Raw genomic sequence first — 18005 nt, 5'->3', positions numbered from 1 at the left:
CTCGGTTCAGGCTGATGACAAGTTCGAGGAGCTTGTCATCAGCCTGTCGGCAGCGGCATCTGCCGACAGAACCCCTGCCCAGGCACCCAGGCCTCTGGTGGGCGGCCTCCCCACAGACACCTGGGGCCAACTTTTCCGGGGGCACCCTGCTCTGCTCCAGCCCCTGCTCGCCTGGGTGCGCCAGGAGCTGGAGCGCATCTTCAGGACAAGGTGTCCAGAGGTGCACATCTTAGAGAACGCCATCAGGCAGACCCTGTGCCTGTTTGGAATGGAGGAAGAGCTCCTGGTCCAGCTGTTGGAGCTCGACCTCCACCACCACGCGGCAACATTTGTGCATGACCTCCTGGATGTTGCCGTGCAACTGTGCAGCAGGGAGGCCCACCGCCTGCTGGGCCTCAATGTTCCCCCTGCAGCTGAGCATCGGGAGACCAGCCCCGTGCCAGAAGCCGGCCCATCTGGCCTCGAAGGGGTGGCTCCTGGACCCGTCCCAGCCCCCTCTCTCCAGTCCGCCAGCTCCAGTGGGGATGAGGTGCCCGGCACATCGCATGAAGCGTTTCGAGGGAGTTCCAACCACCCTCACTCCACCCCTGCTGCAGAACCTGTGGAGCAGGCAGCACCTCGTGAGGAGCCACAGGAGGCCGCAGCAGGTCCCTCCAGCGCCAGGCGGGGCAGGGGCTGCCCACCTGGGGGGCCTCGGAGAGCCCCCAAGAGGAAGACCAACTCCTCCCAGGCCTCTGCACCACCTAAGAAGAGGCCACCCCGCCGGCGACAGTAGAGGACGCGCCAAGACCAGGGCCGGACAGCAGCTGGGACACACGCTGGCCCCAAAGGACCCAAAGGTCATCAGGGTCCTATTCCACCACACAGAGTACAAATAAAATCACAGAAAACGTGTCAGTGTTGCAAACAGCACAGTGGTCATTGCTATCCCCACCCCTGCTGCTTTCTCCTCCCTTTCCTGATGCCGTGCCCACTCTTTGCCCTGTTGCGTTGCTGCCCTGGCAGCACCCACTGCCCCGCTCCAGCCTGCGTCTCCACAGCCGCTCCCAGGAAGGTGTTTCCAGCCTTGGGGGCTCCAGGCCAGCCCATGCCCCAGCCTCATCACCCCGGCCTGGCCTCCTCCTCACCGCAGCCTCTGACCCCACAGCTGGGGCTCTGCTCTCCTGCCAGCCTGCACTGCTGCTGCTGCGGCCCGGCCACAGTGGCACCCAGGTGCCTCCTGCACAGTCACGGCTTGGTGCTGCTGCTCTCACTGGGCATCTGGGGCTGTGCCCTGCCCAGGTGCAATCCCCAAGTTGCTCAGCGAGGGGAAGGGCAACTTGCTGCACCTGGGGAGGAACAAGCCCAGCATCAGGACAGGCTGGGGGCACGTGCCCGGAAAGGACCCAGGAGTCCTGTCGCACACCAACTTGACTGTGAGCCAGCAACGAGGCCTGGCCGCAGAGCAGGCAAATGCTGTCCTGGGCTGCACTGGGCACGGTGTTGCCGGCAGCTCCAGAGAGGTGATCCTCTGCTCTGCCTAGCTCTGGGGAGGCCACAGCTGGAGTGCTGGGACCAGTGCTGGGCTCCCCAGTCCAAGACAGACCTGGGCGTGCTGGAGCGAGTCCGGTGGAGGGCCAAAGAGACGCGGGAGTGACTGGAGCAGCTCTGCTGCGAGGAGAGGCTGAGAGAGCTGGGACTGCTCAGCCTGGAGAAGAGGAGGCTCAGGGAAAATCTTAGAGCGGCCTTCCAAAATCTAAAGGTGACCAGGTGAAAAGCTGGGGAGAGACTCTTTATCAGGAATCATAGTGACAGGACTAGGAGTCGTAGATTTAAATTAAAAAAGAGTAGATTTAGATGAGATATAAGGAAGAAATTATTTAAAGGTCATGATGCACTGGAACAGGTTTCCCAGAGAAGCTGTGGATGCCCCATCCCTGGAAGACCAGGCTGGATGGGCCTTTGGGCAACCTGGTCTGGTGGGAGGTGTCCCTGCCCACAGTAGGGGGTTGGAGTTAGATGATCTTTAAGGTACTTTCCAACCCAAATCATTCTATGATTCTATGAATCTTCTAATACCTTCAGTAGAACTTACATATACCCACTGCAAGTAATACTGTTGATCAGCAAGTCCAAGTCCAGTTGCTATCATTAGAGCAGGGACAACATTTTTGCACTTTTCATAATTAGGAAACATATATATCCATCAGATGGCCGAATTTCAAGAAACACTTGGGGTTTAATAGTCAATTGGGGTTTAATAGTCAATTAAGCTGAGCTTCATCCTGGATAGGTGAGTGTTAGTGTTAGTGGTATGAAACAACATGCAGGAGGGAAGGGATGCCATCCAGAGGGACCTGGACAGGCCTGAGATGTGGGCCTGTGCGAACCTCATGAGGTTCAACAGGACCAAATGCAGGTCCTGTACCCGGCTGGGGCAATCCCAAGCACAAATACAGGCTGGACTGAGAGCAGCCCCGAGGAAAAGGACCTGGGGGTGTTGGCTGACGAGAAGCTCAACATGAGCCAGCAATGTGCACTTGCAGCCCAGAAAGCCAGCCGTGTCCTGGGCTGCATCAAAAGAAGCGTGGCCAGCAGGGCAGGGAGGTGACTGTTCCCCTCTGCTCTCTTTTCGTGAGACCCCAGCTGGAGCCCTGCATTCAGATCTGGGGCCCCAGCACAAGAAGGAAATGGAAGTATTAGAACAAGTCCAGAGGAGGGCCAGGAGAATGATCAGAGAGCTGAAGCACCTCTCCTATGAAGACGGGCTGAGGGAGTTGGGGTTGTTCAGCCTGCAGAAGAGAAGGCTCCAGGGAGATCTTATAGAGACGCCTTCCAGTACCTAAACTGGGCTACCAGAAAGCAGAAGAGAGACTCTTTTATCAGGGAGTGCAGTGATAGGACAAGGCGTAATGGCTTTAAGCTAAAAGAGGGTAGATTTAGATGAGACACTTGGAAGAAATTCTTCATGATGAGGGTGGTGAGGCACTGGCACAGGTTGCCCTGAAAAGTTGTGGATGCCCCATCCCTGGAAGTGTGTAAGGCCAGGTTGGATGGTGCTTTGAGCAACCTGGTCTAGTGGGAAGTGTCCCTGTCCATGGCAGGAGTTGGAATTAGATGATTTTTAAGGTTGCTTCCAACCCAAATCATTCCATGTTTCTATGATTCGATGCTGAGCAATTGTTTCAACACACCAGCTGCTGAATGAATGCTTTTAAAATGTTTGTAACAGGGAACAGAGCAACAGGGATTTTTCTGAGAAGGTCATGTGTGATGTACTCTGTGTTATGTTGTCGTTACTGAATCCTGATTTGGGTTATCAGCTTGGAAATCAGGAAGCATACTGGATCACGGATCTTCTGTTGCAGCACACGAAAGTAAGGCAGCAGAAGGAAAGGTTCTGCCATGAACTCGTCCTTCAATTTTCCGCTAAGGTTTGAGAAGATGCAAAAAAAGGGACTGGGGGCTTCTTATTTAACCATTGGCATAGAAGAGCGATTTTGTGACTTGTGTTTGAGACATTTGTAAATGGAACTAAGGTGTCAGAGTTTCACAGAGTGTCCCAGAGAGTCACAGAGTATTAGAGCATGTCCTGGTGAGCCAGAGTATCTCAGGACTCAAGGCAAGAGTCCCCTATAAACACCATTGCTAGCAGCACCCACAGGCACTGCCGTGAGCTCTGTTTTGACTCAGACCAAGACATTGCCTGTGGAACAGTCACATCTTTTATTTTTCTTTAATTGTAGCCTAGTGCAAGCCCTGCCAGTGGTGCTGGGGGGGGGTGGGCGGGGTTGGCAGAAACACATGCTGGGGCTGAAGCACTACTGGAGAATGTGCTGCAGGTGAGGATGGCCCATTGCGATGTCTCAGTGATGGACTGTGACATCCCAGTGGCAATGTGCCCAGCTGCTGGGCGGTGATGTGCCCAGCAACTGTCTATGACATCCCCCTGGTGCTCCGGAATGTCTCCAGGTAACAGTTTGTGACTGCATGGCCCTCACCGCTTAAATCTGGGCACAGCAGCTCAGCCCAGCGGTTTGAGCCTCCCCTCCATCTGAGCATCTGTGCGAGGATTGGAGCGTGGAATTCGGCGAGCCACGGTGCTGGGTCGTGCTCTCAGAGCTGCTTTGTGCAGCTCTCAGAGGTACACGTCCCCAGAGCCACCTCTGCTGTTCTCCCAGCCCTGCTCCAACCAGGCAGCTGGGACATCCAGGAAGTGCACGTGCAGCAGCAAAGGTGAGCTGTGCGAGGACACCTCGCGCTGGCAGCTGGCAGCGGGGGTTCCTCCTTGAGGGACTCTCCCCAGGCCAGAGAGTGACGGTGGCCCCTCTCTTCCTCTTCCAGAGCAACACCCACTGCTGCAGCATCGGTGCGAGGGAGCGCATCGACACCTGCCGCTCCCCCCAGCCCACCGCAGCTGGTGGCGAGCATGGCCGCGGCGTTGAACACCCGCTGCCCGATATGCCTCGACACCTGGGGCAGCGCCGCTTACACTCTCCCATGCTTCCACCAGTTCTGCTTCCCGTGCATCCAGCGGTGGGCTGACAGCAAGCCCGAGTGCCCCCTCTGCAAGCAGAGGGTAACATCAATTGTGCACTCGGTTCAGGCTGATGACAAGTTCGAGGAGCTTGTCATCAGCCTGTCGGCAGCGGCATCTGCCGACAGAACCCCTGCCCAGGCACCCAGGCCTCTGGTGGGCGGCCTCCCCACAGACACCTGGGGCCAACTTTTCCGGGGGCACCCTGCTCTGCTCCAGCCCCTGCTCGCCTGGGTGCGCCAGGAGCTGGAGCGCATCTTCAGGACAAGGTGTCCAGAGGTGCACATCTTAGAGAACGCCATCAGGCAGACCCTGTGCCTGTTTGGAATGGAGGAAGAGCTCCTGGTCCAGCTGTTGGAGCTCGACCTCCACCACCACGCGGCAACATTTGTGCATGACCTCCTGGATGTTGCCGTGCAACTGTGCAGCAGGGAGGCCCACCGCCTGCTGGGCCTCAATGTTCCCCCTGCAGCTGAGCATCGGGAGACCAGCCCCGTGCCAGAAGCCGGCCCATCTGGCCTCGAAGGGGTGGCTCCTGGACCCGTCCCAGCCCCCTCTCTCCAGTCCGCCAGCTCCAGTGGGGATCAGGTGCCCGGCACATCGCATGAAGCGTTTCGAGGGAGTTCCAACCACCCTCACTCCACCCCTGCTGCAGAACCTGTGGAGCAGGCAGCACCTCGTGAGGAGCCACAGGAGGCCGCAGCAGGTCCCTCCAGCGCCAGGCGGGGCAGGGGCTGCCCACCTGGGGGGCCTCGGAGAGCCCCCAAGAGGAAGACCAACTCCTCCCAGGCCTCTGCACCACCTAAGAAGAGGCCACCCCGCCGGCGACAGTAGAGGACGCGCCAAGACCAGCGCCGGACAGCAGCTGGGACACACGCTGGCCCCAAAGGACCCAAAGGTCATCAGGGTCCTATTCCACCACACAGAGTACAAATAAAATCACAGAAAACGTGTCAGTGTTGCAAACAGCACAGTGGTCATTGCTATCCCCACCCCTGCTGCTTTCTCCTCCCTTTCCTGATGCCGTGCCCACTCTTTGCCCTGTTGCGTTGCTGCCCTGGCAGCACCCACTGCCCCGCTCCAGCCTGCGTCTCCGCAGCCGCTCCCAGGAAGGTGTTTCCAGCCTTGGGGGCTCCAGGCCAGCCCATGCCCCAGCCTCATCACCCCGGCCTGGCCTCCTCCTCACCGCAGCCTCTGACCCCACAGCTGGGGCTCTGCTCTCCTGCCAGCCTGCACTGCTGCTGCTGCGGCCCCGCCACAGTGGCACCCAGGTGCCTCCTGCACAGTCACGGCTTGGTGCTGCTGCTCTCACTGGGCATCTGGGGCTGTGCCCTGCCCAGGTGCAATCCCCAAGTTGCTCAGCGAGGGGAAGGGCAACTTGCTGCACCTGGGGAGGAACAAGCCCAGCATCAGGACAGGCTGGGGGCACGTGCCCGGAAAGGACCCAGGAGTCCTGTCGCACACCAACTTGACTGTGAGCCAGCAACGAGGCCTGGCCGCAGAGCAGGCAAATGCTGTCCTGGGCTGCACTGGGCACGGTGTTGCCGGCAGCTCCAGAGAGGTGATCCTCTGCTCTGCCTAGCTCTGGGGAGGCCACAGCTGGAGTGCTGGGACCAGTGCTGGGCTCCCCAGTCCAAGACAGACCTGGGCGTGCTGGAGCGAGTCCGGTGGAGGGCCAAAGAGACGCGGGAGTGACTGGAGCAGCTCTGCTGCGAGGAGAGGCTGAGAGAGCTGGGACTGCTCAGCCTGGAGAAGAGGAGGCTCAGGGAAAATCTTAGAGCGGCCTTCCAAAATCTAAAGGTGACCAGGTGAAAAGCTGGGGAGAGACTCTTTATCAGGAATCATAGTGACAGGACTAGGAGTCGTAGATTTAAATTAAAAAAGAGTAGATTTAGATGAGATATAAGGAAGAAATTATTTAAAGGTCATGATGCACTGGAACAGGTTTCCCAGAGAAGCTGTGGATGCCCCATCCCTGGAAGACCAGGCTGGATGGGCTTTTGGGCAACCTGGTCTGGTGGGAGGTGTCCCTGCCCACAGTAGGGGGTTGGAGTTAGATGATCTTTAAGGTACTTTCCAACCCAAATCATTCTATGATTCTATGAATCTTCTAATACCTTCAGTAGAACTTACATATACCCACTGCAAGTAATACTGTTGATCAGCAAGTCCAAGTCCAGTTGCTATCATTAGAGCAGGGACAACATTTTTGCACTTTTCATAATTAGGAAACATATATATCCATCAGATGGCCGAATTTCAAGAAACACTTGGGGTTTAATAGTCAATTGGGGTTTAATAGTCAATTAAGCTGAGCTTCATCCTGGATAGGTGAGTGTTAGTGTTAGTGGTATGAAACAACATGCAGGAGGGAAGGGATGCCATCCAGAGGGACCTGGACAGGCCTGAGATGTGGGCCTGTGCGAACCTCATGAGGTTCAACAGGACCAAATGCAGGTCCTGTACCCGGCTGGGGCAATCCCAAGCACAAATACAGGCTGGACTGAGAGCAGCCCCGAGGAAAAGGACCTGGGGGTGTTGGCTGACGAGAAGCTCAACATGAGCCAGCAATGTGCACTTGCAGCCCAGAAAGCCAGCCGTGTCCTGGGCTGCATCAAAAGAAGCGTGGCCAGCAGGGCAGGGAGGTGACTGTTCCCCTCTGCTCTCTTTTCGTGAGACCCCAGCTGGAGCCCTGCATTCAGATCTGGGGCCCCAGCACAAGAAGGAAATGGAAGTATTAGAACAAGTCCAGAGGAGGGCCAGGAGAATGATCAGAGAGCTGAAGCACCTCTCCTATGAAGACGGGCTGAGGGAGTTGGGGTTGTTCAGCCTGCAGAAGAGAAGGCTCCAGGGAGATCTTATAGAGACGCCTTCCAGTACCTAAACTGGGCTACCAGAAAGCAGAAGAGAGACTCTTTTATCAGGGAGTGCAGTGATAGGACAAGGCGTAATGGCTTTAAGCTAAAAGAGGGTAGATTTAGATGAGACACTTGGAAGAAATTCTTCATGATGAGGGTGGTGAGGCACTGGCACAGGTTGCCCTGAAAAGTTGTGGATGCCCCATCCCTGGAAGTGTGTAAGGCCAGGTTGGATGGTGCTTTGAGCAACCTGGTCTAGTGGGAAGTGTCCCTGTCCATGGCAGGAGTTGGAATTAGATGATTTTTAAGGTTGCTTCCAACCCAAATCATTCCATGTTTCTATGATTCGATGCTGAGCAATTGTTTCAACACACCAGCTGCTGAATGAATGCTTTTAAAATGTTTGTAACAGGGAACAGAGCAACAGGGATTTTTCTGAGAAGGTCATGTGTGATGTACTCTGTGTTATGTTGTCGTTACTGAATCCTGATTTGGGTTATCAGCTTGGAAATCAGGAAGCATACTGGATCACGGATCTTCTGTTGCAGCACACGAAAGTAAGGCAGCAGAAGGAAAGGTTCTGCCATGAACTTGTCCTTCAATTTTCCGCTAAGGTTTGAGAAGATGCAAAAAAAGGGACTGGGGGCTTCTTATTTAACCATTGGCATAGAAGAGCGATTTTGTGACTTGTGTTTGAGACATTTGTAAATGGAACTAAGGTGTCAGAGTTTCACAGAGTGTCCCAGAGAGTCACAGAGTATTAGAGCATGTCCTGGTGAGCCAGAGTATCTCAGGACTCAAGGCAAGAGTCCCCTATAAACACCATTGCTAGCAGCACCCACAGGCACTGCCGTGAGCTCTGTTTTGACTCAGACCAAGACATTGCCTGTGGAACAGTCACATCTTTTATTTTTCTTTAATTGTAGCCTAGTGCAAGCCCTGCCAGTGGTGCTGGGGGGGGGTGGGCGGGGTTGGCAGAAACACATGCTGGGGCTGAAGCACTACTGGAGAATGTGCTGCAGGTGAGGATGGCCCATTGCGATGTCTCAGTGATGGACTGTGACATCCCAGTGGCAATGTGCCCAGCTGCTGGGCGGTGATGTGCCCAGCAACTGTCTATGACATCCCCCTGGTGCTCCGGAATGTCTCCAGGTAACAGTTTGTGACTGCATGGCCCTCACCGCTTAAATCTGGGCACAGCAGCTCAGCCCAGCGGTTTGAGCCTCCCCTCCATCTGAGCATCTGTGCGAGGATTGGAGCGTGGAATTCGGCGAGCCACGGTGCTGGGTCGTGCTCTCAGAGCTGCTTTGTGCAGCTCTCAGAGGTACACGTCCCCAGAGCCACCTCTGCTGTTCTCCCAGCCCTGCTCCAACCAGGCAGCTGGGACATCCAGGAAGTGCACGTGCAGCAGCAAAGGTGAGCTGTGCGAGGACACCTCGCGCTGGCAGCTGGCAGCGGGGGTTCCTCCTTGAGGGACTCTCCCCAGGCCAGAGAGTGACGGTGGCCCCTCTCTTCCTCTTCCAGAGCAACACCCACTGCTGCAGCATCGGTGCGAGGGAGCGCATCGACACCTGCCGCTCCCCCCAGCCCACCGCAGCTGGTGGCGAGCATGGCCGCGGCGTTGAACACCCGCTGCCCGATATGCCTCGACACCTGGGGCAGCGCCGCTTACACTCTCCCATGCTTCCACCAGTTCTGCTTCCCGTGCATCCAGCGGTGGGCTGACAGCAAGCCCGAGTGCCCCCTCTGCAAGCAGAGGGTAACATCAATTGTGCACTCGGTTCAGGCTGATGACAAGTTCGAGGAGCTTGTCATCAGCCTGTCGGCAGCGGCATCTGCCGACAGAACCCCTGCCCAGGCACCCAGGCCTCTGGTGGGCGGCCTCCCCACAGACACCTGGGGCCAACTTTTCCGGGGGCACCCTGCTCTGCTCCAGCCCCTGCTCGCCTGGGTGCGCCAGGAGCTGGAGCGCATCTTCAGGACAAGGTGTCCAGAGGTGCACATCTTAGAGAACGCCATCAGGCAGACCCTGTGCCTGTTTGGAATGGAGGAAGAGCTCCTGGTCCAGCTGTTGGAGCTCGACCTCCACCACCACGCGGCAACATTTGTGCATGACCTCCTGGATGTTGCCGTGCAACTGTGCAGCAGGGAGGCCCACCGCCTGCTGGGCCTCAATGTTCCCCCTGCAGCTGAGCATCGGGAGACCAGCCCCGTGCCAGAAGCCGGCCCATCTGGCCTCGAAGGGGTGGCTCCTGGACCCGTCCCAGCCCCCTCTCTCCAGTCCGCCAGCTCCAGTGGGGATGAGGTGCCCGGCACATCGCATGAAGCGTTTCGAGGGAGTTCCAACCACCCTCACTCCACCCCTGCTGCAGAACCTGTGGAGCAGGCAGCACCTCGTGAGGAGCCACAGGAGGCCGCAGCAGGTCCCTCCAGCGCCAGGCGGGGCAGGGGCTGCCCACCTGGGGGGCCTCGGAGAGCCCCCAAGAGGAAGACCAACTCCTCCCAGGCCTCTGCACCACCTAAGAAGAGGCCACCCCGCCGGCGACAGTAGAGGACGCGCCAAGACCAGGGCCGGACAGCAGCTGGGACACACGCTGGCCCCAAAGGACCCAAAGGTCATCAGGGTCCTATTCCACCACACAGAGTACAAATAAAATCACAGAAAACGTGTCAGTGTTGCAAACAGCACAGTGGTCATTGCTATCCCCACCCCTGCTGCTTTCTCCTCCCTTTCCTGATGCCGTGCCCACTCTTTGCCCTGTTGCGTTGCTGCCCTGGCAGCACCCACTGCCCCGCTCCAGCCTGCGTCTCCACAGCCGCTCCCAGGAAGGTGTTTCCAGCCTTGGGGGCTCCAGGCCAGCCCATGCCCCAGCCTCATCACCCCGGCCTGGCCTCCTCCTCACCGCAGCCTCTGACCCCACAGCTGGGGCTCTGCTCTCCTGCCAGCCTGCACTGCTGCTGCTGCGGCCCGGCCACAGTGGCACCCAGGTGCCTCCTGCACAGTCACGGCTTGGTGCTGCTGCTCTCACTGGGCATCTGGGGCTGTGCCCTGCCCAGGTGCAATCCCCAAGTTGCTCAGCGAGGGGAAGGGCAACTTGCTGCACCTGGGGAGGAACAAGCCCAGCATCAGGACAGGCTGGGGGCACGTGCCCGGAAAGGACCCAGGAGTCCTGTCGCACACCAACTTGACTGTGAGCCAGCAACGAGGCCTGGCCGCAGAGCAGGCAAATGCTGTCCTGGGCTGCACTGGGCACGGTGTTGCCGGCAGCTCCAGAGAGGTGATCCTCTGCTCTGCCTAGCTCTGGGGAGGCCACAGCTGGAGTGCTGGGACCAGTGCTGGGCTCCCCAGTCCAAGACAGACCTGGGCGTGCTGGAGCGAGTCCGGTGGAGGGCCAAAGAGACGCGGGAGTGACTGGAGCAGCTCTGCTGCGAGGAGAGGCTGAGAGAGCTGGGACTGCTCAGCCTGGAGAAGAGGAGGCTCAGGGGAAAATCTAGAGCGGCCTTCCAAAATCTAAAGGTGACCAGGTGAAAAGCTGGGGAGAGACTCTTTATCAGGAATCATAGTGACAGGACTAGGAGTCGTAGATTTAAATTAAAAAAGAGTAGATTTAGATGAGATATAAGGAAGAAATTATTTAAAGGTCATGATGCACTGGAACAGGTTTCCCAGAGAAGCTGTGGATGCCCATCCCTGGAAGACCAGGCTGGATGGGCCTTTGGGCAACCTGGTCTGGTGGGAGGTGTCCCTGCCCACAGTAGGGGGTTGGAGTTAGATGATCTTTAAGGTACTTTCCAAACCCAAATCATTCTATGATTCTATGAATCTTCTAATACCTTCAGTAGAACTTACATATACCCACTGCAAGTAATACTGTTGATCAGCAAGTCCAAGTCCAGTTGCTATCATTAGAGCAGGGACAACATTTTTGCACTTTTCATAATTAGGAAACATATATATCCATCAGATGGCCGAATTTCAAGAAACACTTAGGGTTTTATAGTCAATTGGGGTTTAATAGTCAATTAAGCTGAGCTTCATCCTGGATAGGTGAGTGTTAGTGTTAGTGGTATGAAACAACATGCAGGAGGGAAGGGATGCCATCCAGAGGGACCTGGACAGGCCTGAGATGTGGGCCTGTGCGAACCTCGTGAGGTTCAACAGGACCAAATGCAGGTCCTGTACCCGGCTGGGGCAATCCCAAGCACAAATACAGGCTGGACTGAGAGCAGCCCCGAGGAAAAGGACCTGGGGGTGTTGGCTGACGAGAAGCTCAACATGAGCCAGCAATGTGCACTTGCAGCCCAGAAAGCCAGCCGTGTCCTGGGCTGCATCAAAAGAAGCGTGGCCAGCAGGGCAGGGAGGTGACTGTTCCCCTCTGCTCTCTTTTCGTGAGACCCCAGCTGGAGCCCTGCATTCAGATCTGGGGCCCCAGCACAAGAAGGAAATGGAAGTATTAGAACAAGTCCAGAGGAGGGCCAGGAGAATGATCAGAGAGCTGAAGCACCTCTCCTATGAAGACGGGCTGAGGGAGTTGGGGTTGTTCAGCCTGCAGAAGAGAAGGCTCCAGGGAGATCTTATAGAGACGCCTTCCAGTACCTAAACTGGGCTACCAGAAAGCAGAAGAGAGACTCTTTTATCAGGGAGTGCAGTGATAGGACAAGGCGTAATGGCTTTAAGCTAAAAGAGGGTAGATTTAGATGAGACACTTGGAAGAAATTCTTCATGATGAGGGTGGTGAGGCACTGGCACAGGTTGCCCTGAAAAGTTGTGGATGCCCCATCCCTGGAAGTGTGTAAGGCCAGGTTGGATGGTGCTTTGAGCAACCTGGTCTAGTGGGAAGTGTCCCTGTCCATGGCAGGAGTTGGAATTAGATGATTTTTAAGGTTGCTTCCAACCCAAATCATTCCATGTTTCTATGATTCGATGCTGAGCAATTGTTTCAACACACCAGCTGCTGAATGAATGCTTTTAAAATGTTTGTAACAGGGAACAGAGCAACAGGGATTTTTCTGAGAAGGTCATGTGTGATGTACTCTGTGTTATGTTGTCGTTACTGAATCCTGATTTGGGTTATCAGCTTGGAAATCAGGAAGCATACTGGATCACGGATCTTCTGTTGCAGCACACGAAAGTAAGGCAGCAGAAGGAAAGGTTCTGCCATGAACTTGTCCTTCAATTTTCCGCTAAGGTTTGAGAAGATGCAAAAAAAGGGACTGGGGGCTTCTTATTTAACCATTGGCATAGAAGAGCGATTTTGTGACTTGTGTTTGAGACATTTGTAAATGGAACTAAGGTGTCAGAGTTTCACAGAGTGTCCCAGAGAGTCACAGAGTATTAGAGCATGTCCTGGTGAGCCAGAGTATCTCAGGACTCAAGGCAAGAGTCCCCTATAAACACCATTGCTAGCAGCACCCACAGGCACTGCCGTGAGCTCTGTTTTGACTCAGACCAAGACATTGCCTGTGGAACAGTCACATCTTTTATTTTTCTTTAATTGTAGCCTAGTGCAAGCCCTGCCAGTGGTGCTGGGGGGGGGTGGGCGGGGTTGGCAGAAACACATGCTGGGGCTGAAGCACTACTGGAGAATGTGCTGCAGGTGAGGATGGCCCATTGCGATGTCTCAGTGATGGACTGTGACATCCCAGTGGCAATGTGCCCAGCTGCTGGGCGGTGATGTGCCCAGCAACTGTCTATGACATCCCCCTGGTGCTCCGGAATGTCTCCAGGTAACAGTTTGTGACTGCATGGCCCTCACCGCTTAAATCTGGGCACAGCAGCTCAGCCCAGCGGTTTGAGCCTCCCCTCCATCTGAGCATCTGTGCGAGGATTGGAGCGTGGAATTCGGCGAGCCACGGTGCTGGGTCGTGCTCTCAGAGCTGCTTTGTGCAGCTCTCAGAGGTACACGTCCCCAGAGCCACCTCTGCTGTTCTCCCAGCCCTGCTCCAACCAGGCAGCTGGGACATCCAGGAAGTGCACGTGCAGCAGCAAAGGTGAGCTGTGCGAGGACACCTCGCGCTGGCAGCTGGCAGCGGGGGTTCCTCCTTGAGGGACTCTCCCCAGGCCAGAGAGTGACGGTGGCCCCTCTCTTCCTCTTCCAGAGCAACACCCACTGCTGCAGCATCGGTGCGAGGGAGCGCATCGACACCTGCCGCTCCCCCCAGCCCACCGCAGCTGGTGGCGAGCATGGCCGCGGCGTTGAACACCCGCTGCCCGATATGCCTCGACACCTGGGGCAGCGCCGCTTACACTCTCCCATGCTTCCACCAGTTCTGCTTCCCGTGCATCCAGCGGTGGGCTGACAGCAAGCCCGAGTGCCCCCTCTGCAAGCAGAGGGTAACATCAATTGTGCACTCGGTTCAGGCTGATGACAAGTTCGAGGAGCTTGTCATCAGCCTGTCGGCAGCGGCATCTGCCGACAGAACCCCTGCCCAGGCACCCAGGCCTCTGGTGGGCGGCCTCCCCACAGACACCTGGGGCCAACTTTTCCGGGGGCACCCTGCTCTGCTCCAGCCCCTGCTCGCCTGGGTGCGCCAGGAGCTGGAGCGCATCTTCAGGACAAGGTGTCCAGAGGTGCACATCTTAGAGAACGCCATCAGGCAGACCCTGTGCCTGTTTGGAATGGAGGAAGAGCTCCTGGTCCAGCTGTTGGAGCTCGACCTCCACCACCACGCGGCAACATTTGTGCATGACCTCCTGGATGTTGCCGTGCAACTGTGCAGCAGGGAGGCCCACCGCCTGCTGGGCCTCAATGTTCCCCCTGCAGCTGAGCATCGGGAGACCAGCCCCGTGCCAGAAGCCGGCCCATCTGGCCTCGAAGGGGTGGCTCCTGGACCCGTCCCAGCCCCCTCTCTCCAGTCCGCCAGCTCCAGTGGGGATGAGGTGCCCGGCACATCGCATGAAGCGTTTCGAGGGAGTTCCAACCACCCTCACTCCACCCCTGCTGCAGAACCTGTGGAGCAGGCAGCACCTCGTGAGGAGCCACAGGAGGCCGCAGCAGGTCCCTCCAGCGCCAGGCGGGGCAGGGGCTGCCCACCTGGGGGGCCTCGGAGAGCCCCCAAGAGGAAGACCAACTCCTCCCAGGCCTCTGCACCACCTAAGAAGAGGCCACCCCGCCGGCGACAGTAGAGGACGCGCCAAGACCAGGGCCGGACAGCAGCTGGGACACACGCTGGCCCCAAAGGACCCAAAGGTCATCAGGGTCCTATTCCACCACACAGAGTACAAATAAAATCACAGAAAACGTGTCAGTGTTGCAAACAGCACAGTGGTCATTGCTATCCCCACCCCTGCTGCTTTCTCCTCCCTTTCCTGATGCCGTGCCCACTCTTTGCCCTGTTGCGTTGCTGCCCTGGCAGCACCCACTGCCCCGCTCCAGCCTGCGTCTCCGCAGCCGCTCCCAGGAAGGTGTTTCCAGCCTTGGGGGCTCCAGGCCAGCCCATGCCCCAGCCTCATCACCCCGGCCTGGCCTCCTCCTCACCGCAGCCTCTGACCCCACAGCTGGGGCTCTGCTCTCCTGCCAGCCTGCACTGCTGCTGCTGCGGCCCCGCCACAGTGGCACCCAGGTGCCTCCTGCACAGTCACGGCTTGGTGCTGCTGCTCTCACTGGGCATCTGGGGCTGTGCCCTGCCCAGGTGCAATCCCCAAGTTGCTCAGCGAGGGGAAGGGCAACTTGCTGCACCTGGGGAGGAACAAGCCCAGCATCAGGACAGGCTGGGGGCACGTGCCCGGAAAGGACCCAGGAGTCCTGTCGCACACCAACTTGACTGTGAGCCAGCAACGAGGCCTGGCCGCAGAGCAGGCAAATGCTGTCCTGGGCTGCACTGGGCACGGTGTTGCCGGCAGCTCCAGAGAGGTGATCCTCTGCTCTGCCTAGCTCTGGGGAGGCCACAGCTGGAGTGCTGGGACCAGTGCTGGGCTCCCCAGTCCAAGACAGACCTGGGCGTGCTGGAGCGAGTCCGGTGGAGGGCCAAAGAGACGCGGGAGTGACTGGAGCAGCTCTGCTGCGAGGAGAGGCTGAGAGAGCTGGGACTGCTCAGCCTGGAGAAGAGGAGGCTCAGGGAAAATCTTAGAGCGGCCTTCCAAAATCTAAAGGTGACCAGGTGAAAAGCTGGGGAGAGACTCTTTATCAGGAATCATAGTGACAGGACTAGGAGTCGTAGATTTAAATTAAAAAAGAGTAGATTTAGATGAGATATAAGGAAGAAATTATTTAAAGGTCATGATGCACTGGAACAGGTTTCCCAGAGAAGCTGTGGATGCCCCATCCCTGGAAGACCAGGCTGGATGGGCCTTTGGGCAACCTGGTCTGGTGGGAGGTGTCCCTGCCCACAGTAGGGGGTTGGAGTTAGATGATCTTTAAGGTACTTTCCAACCCAAATCATTCTATGATTCTATGAATCTTCTAATACCTTCAGTAGAACTTACATATACCCACTGCAAGTAATACTGTTGATCAGCAAGTCCAAGTCCAGTTGCTATCATTAGAGCAGGGACAACATTTTTGCACTTTTCATAATTAGGAAACATATATATCCATCAGATGGCCGAATTTCAAGAAACACTTGGGGTTTAATAGTCAATTGGGGTTTAATAGTCAATTAAGCTGAGCTTCATCCTGGATAGGTGAGTGTTAGTGTTAGTGGTATGAAACAACATGCAGGAGGGAAGGGATGCCATCCAGAGGGACCTGGACAGGCCTGAGATGTGGGCCTGTGCGAACCTCATGAGGTTCAACAGGACCAAATGCAGGTCCTGTACCCGGCTGGGGCAATCCCAAGCACAAATACAGGCTGGACTGAGAGCAGCCCCGAGGAAAAGGACCTGGGGGTGTTGGCTGACGAGAAGCTCAACATGAGCCAGCAATGTGCACTTGCAGCCCAGAAAGCCAGCCGTGTCCTGGGCTGCATCAAAAGAAGCGTGGCCAGCAGGGCAGGGAGGTGACTGTTCCCCTCTGCTCTCTTTTCGTGAGACCCCAGCTGGAGCCCTGCATTCAGATCTGGGGCCCCAGCACAAGAAGGAAATGGAAGTATTAGAACAAGTCCAGAGGAGGGCCAGGAGAATGATCAGAGAGCTGAAGCACCTCTCCTATGAAGACGGGCTGAGGGAGTTGGGGTTGTTCAGCCTGCAGAAGAGAAGGCTCCAGGGAGATCTTATAGAGACGCCTTCCAGTACCTAAACTGGGCTACCAGAAAGCAGAAGAGAGACTCTTTTATCAGGGAGTGCAGTGATAGGACAAGGCGTAATGGCTTTAAGCTAAAAGAGGGTAGATTTAGATGAGACACTTGGAAGAAATTCTTCATGATGAGGGTGGTGAGGCACTGGCACAGGTTGCCCTGAAAAGTTGTGGATGCCCCATCCCTGGAAGTGTGTAAGGCCAGGTTGGATGGTGCTTTGAGCAACCTGGTCTAGTGGGAAGTGTCCCTGTCCATGGCAGGAGTTGGAATTAGATGATTTTTAAGGTTGCTTCCAACCCAAATCATTCCATGTTTCTATGATTCGATGCTGAGCAATTGTTTCAACACACCAGCTGCTGAATGAATGCTTTTAAAATGTTTGTAACAGGGAACAGAGCAACAGGGATTTTTCTGAGAAGGTCATGTGTGATGTACTCTGTGTTATGTTGTCGTTACTGAATCCTGATTTGGGTTATCAGCTTGGAAATCAGGAAGCATACTGGATCACGGATCTTCTGTTGCAGCACACGAAAGTAAGGCAGCAGAAGGAAAGGTTCTGCCATGAACTCGTCCTTCAATTTTCCGCTAAGGTTTGAGAAGATGCAAAAAAAGGGACTGGGGGCTTCTTATTTAACCATTGGCATAGAAGAGCGATTTTGTGACTTGTGTTTGAGACATTTGTAAATGGAACTAAGGTGTCAGAGTTTCACAGAGTGTCCCAGAGAGTCACAGAGTATTAGAGCATGTCCTGGTGAGCCAGAGTATCTCAGGACTCAAGGCAAGAGTCCCCTATAAACACCATTGCTAGCAGCACCCACAGGCACTGCCGTGAGCTCTGTTTTGACTCAGACCAAGACATTGCCTGTGGAACAGTCACATCTTTTATTTTTCTTTAATTGTAGCCTAGTGCAAGCCCTGCCAGTGGTGCTGGGGGGGGGTGGGCGGGGTTGGCAGAAACACATGCTGGGGCTGAAGCACTACTGGAGAATGTGCTGCAGGTGAGGATGGCCCATTGCGATGTCTCAGTGATGGACTGTGACATCCCAGTGGCAATGTGCCCAGCTGCTGGGCGGTGATGTGCCCAGCAACTGTCTATGACATCCCCCTGGTGCTCCGGAATGTCTCCAGGTAACAGTTTGTGACTGCATGGCCCTCACCGCTTAAATCTGGGCACAGCAGCTCAGCCCAGCGGTTTGAGCCTCCCCTCCATCTGAGCATCTGTGCGAGGATTGGAGCGTGGAATTCGGCGAGCCACGGTGCTGGGTCGTGCTCTCAGAGCTGCTTTGTGCAGCTCTCAGAGGTACACGTCCCCAGAGCCACCTCTGCTGTTCTCCCAGCCCTGCTCCAACCAGGCAGCTGGGACATCCAGGAAGTGCACGTGCAGCAGCAAAGGTGAGCTGTGCGAGGACACCTCGCGCTGGCAGCTGGCAGCGGGGGTTCCTCCTTGAGGGACTCTC

The sequence above is a fragment of the Anser brachyrhynchus genome (genome assembly GCF_964034855.1).
Source record: "Anser brachyrhynchus genome assembly, chromosome: Z".
NCBI classification, from domain to species: Eukaryota; Metazoa; Chordata; class Aves; order Anseriformes; family Anatidae; genus Anser; species Anser brachyrhynchus.
Note: the sequence above shows the minus strand (reverse complement) of the source record.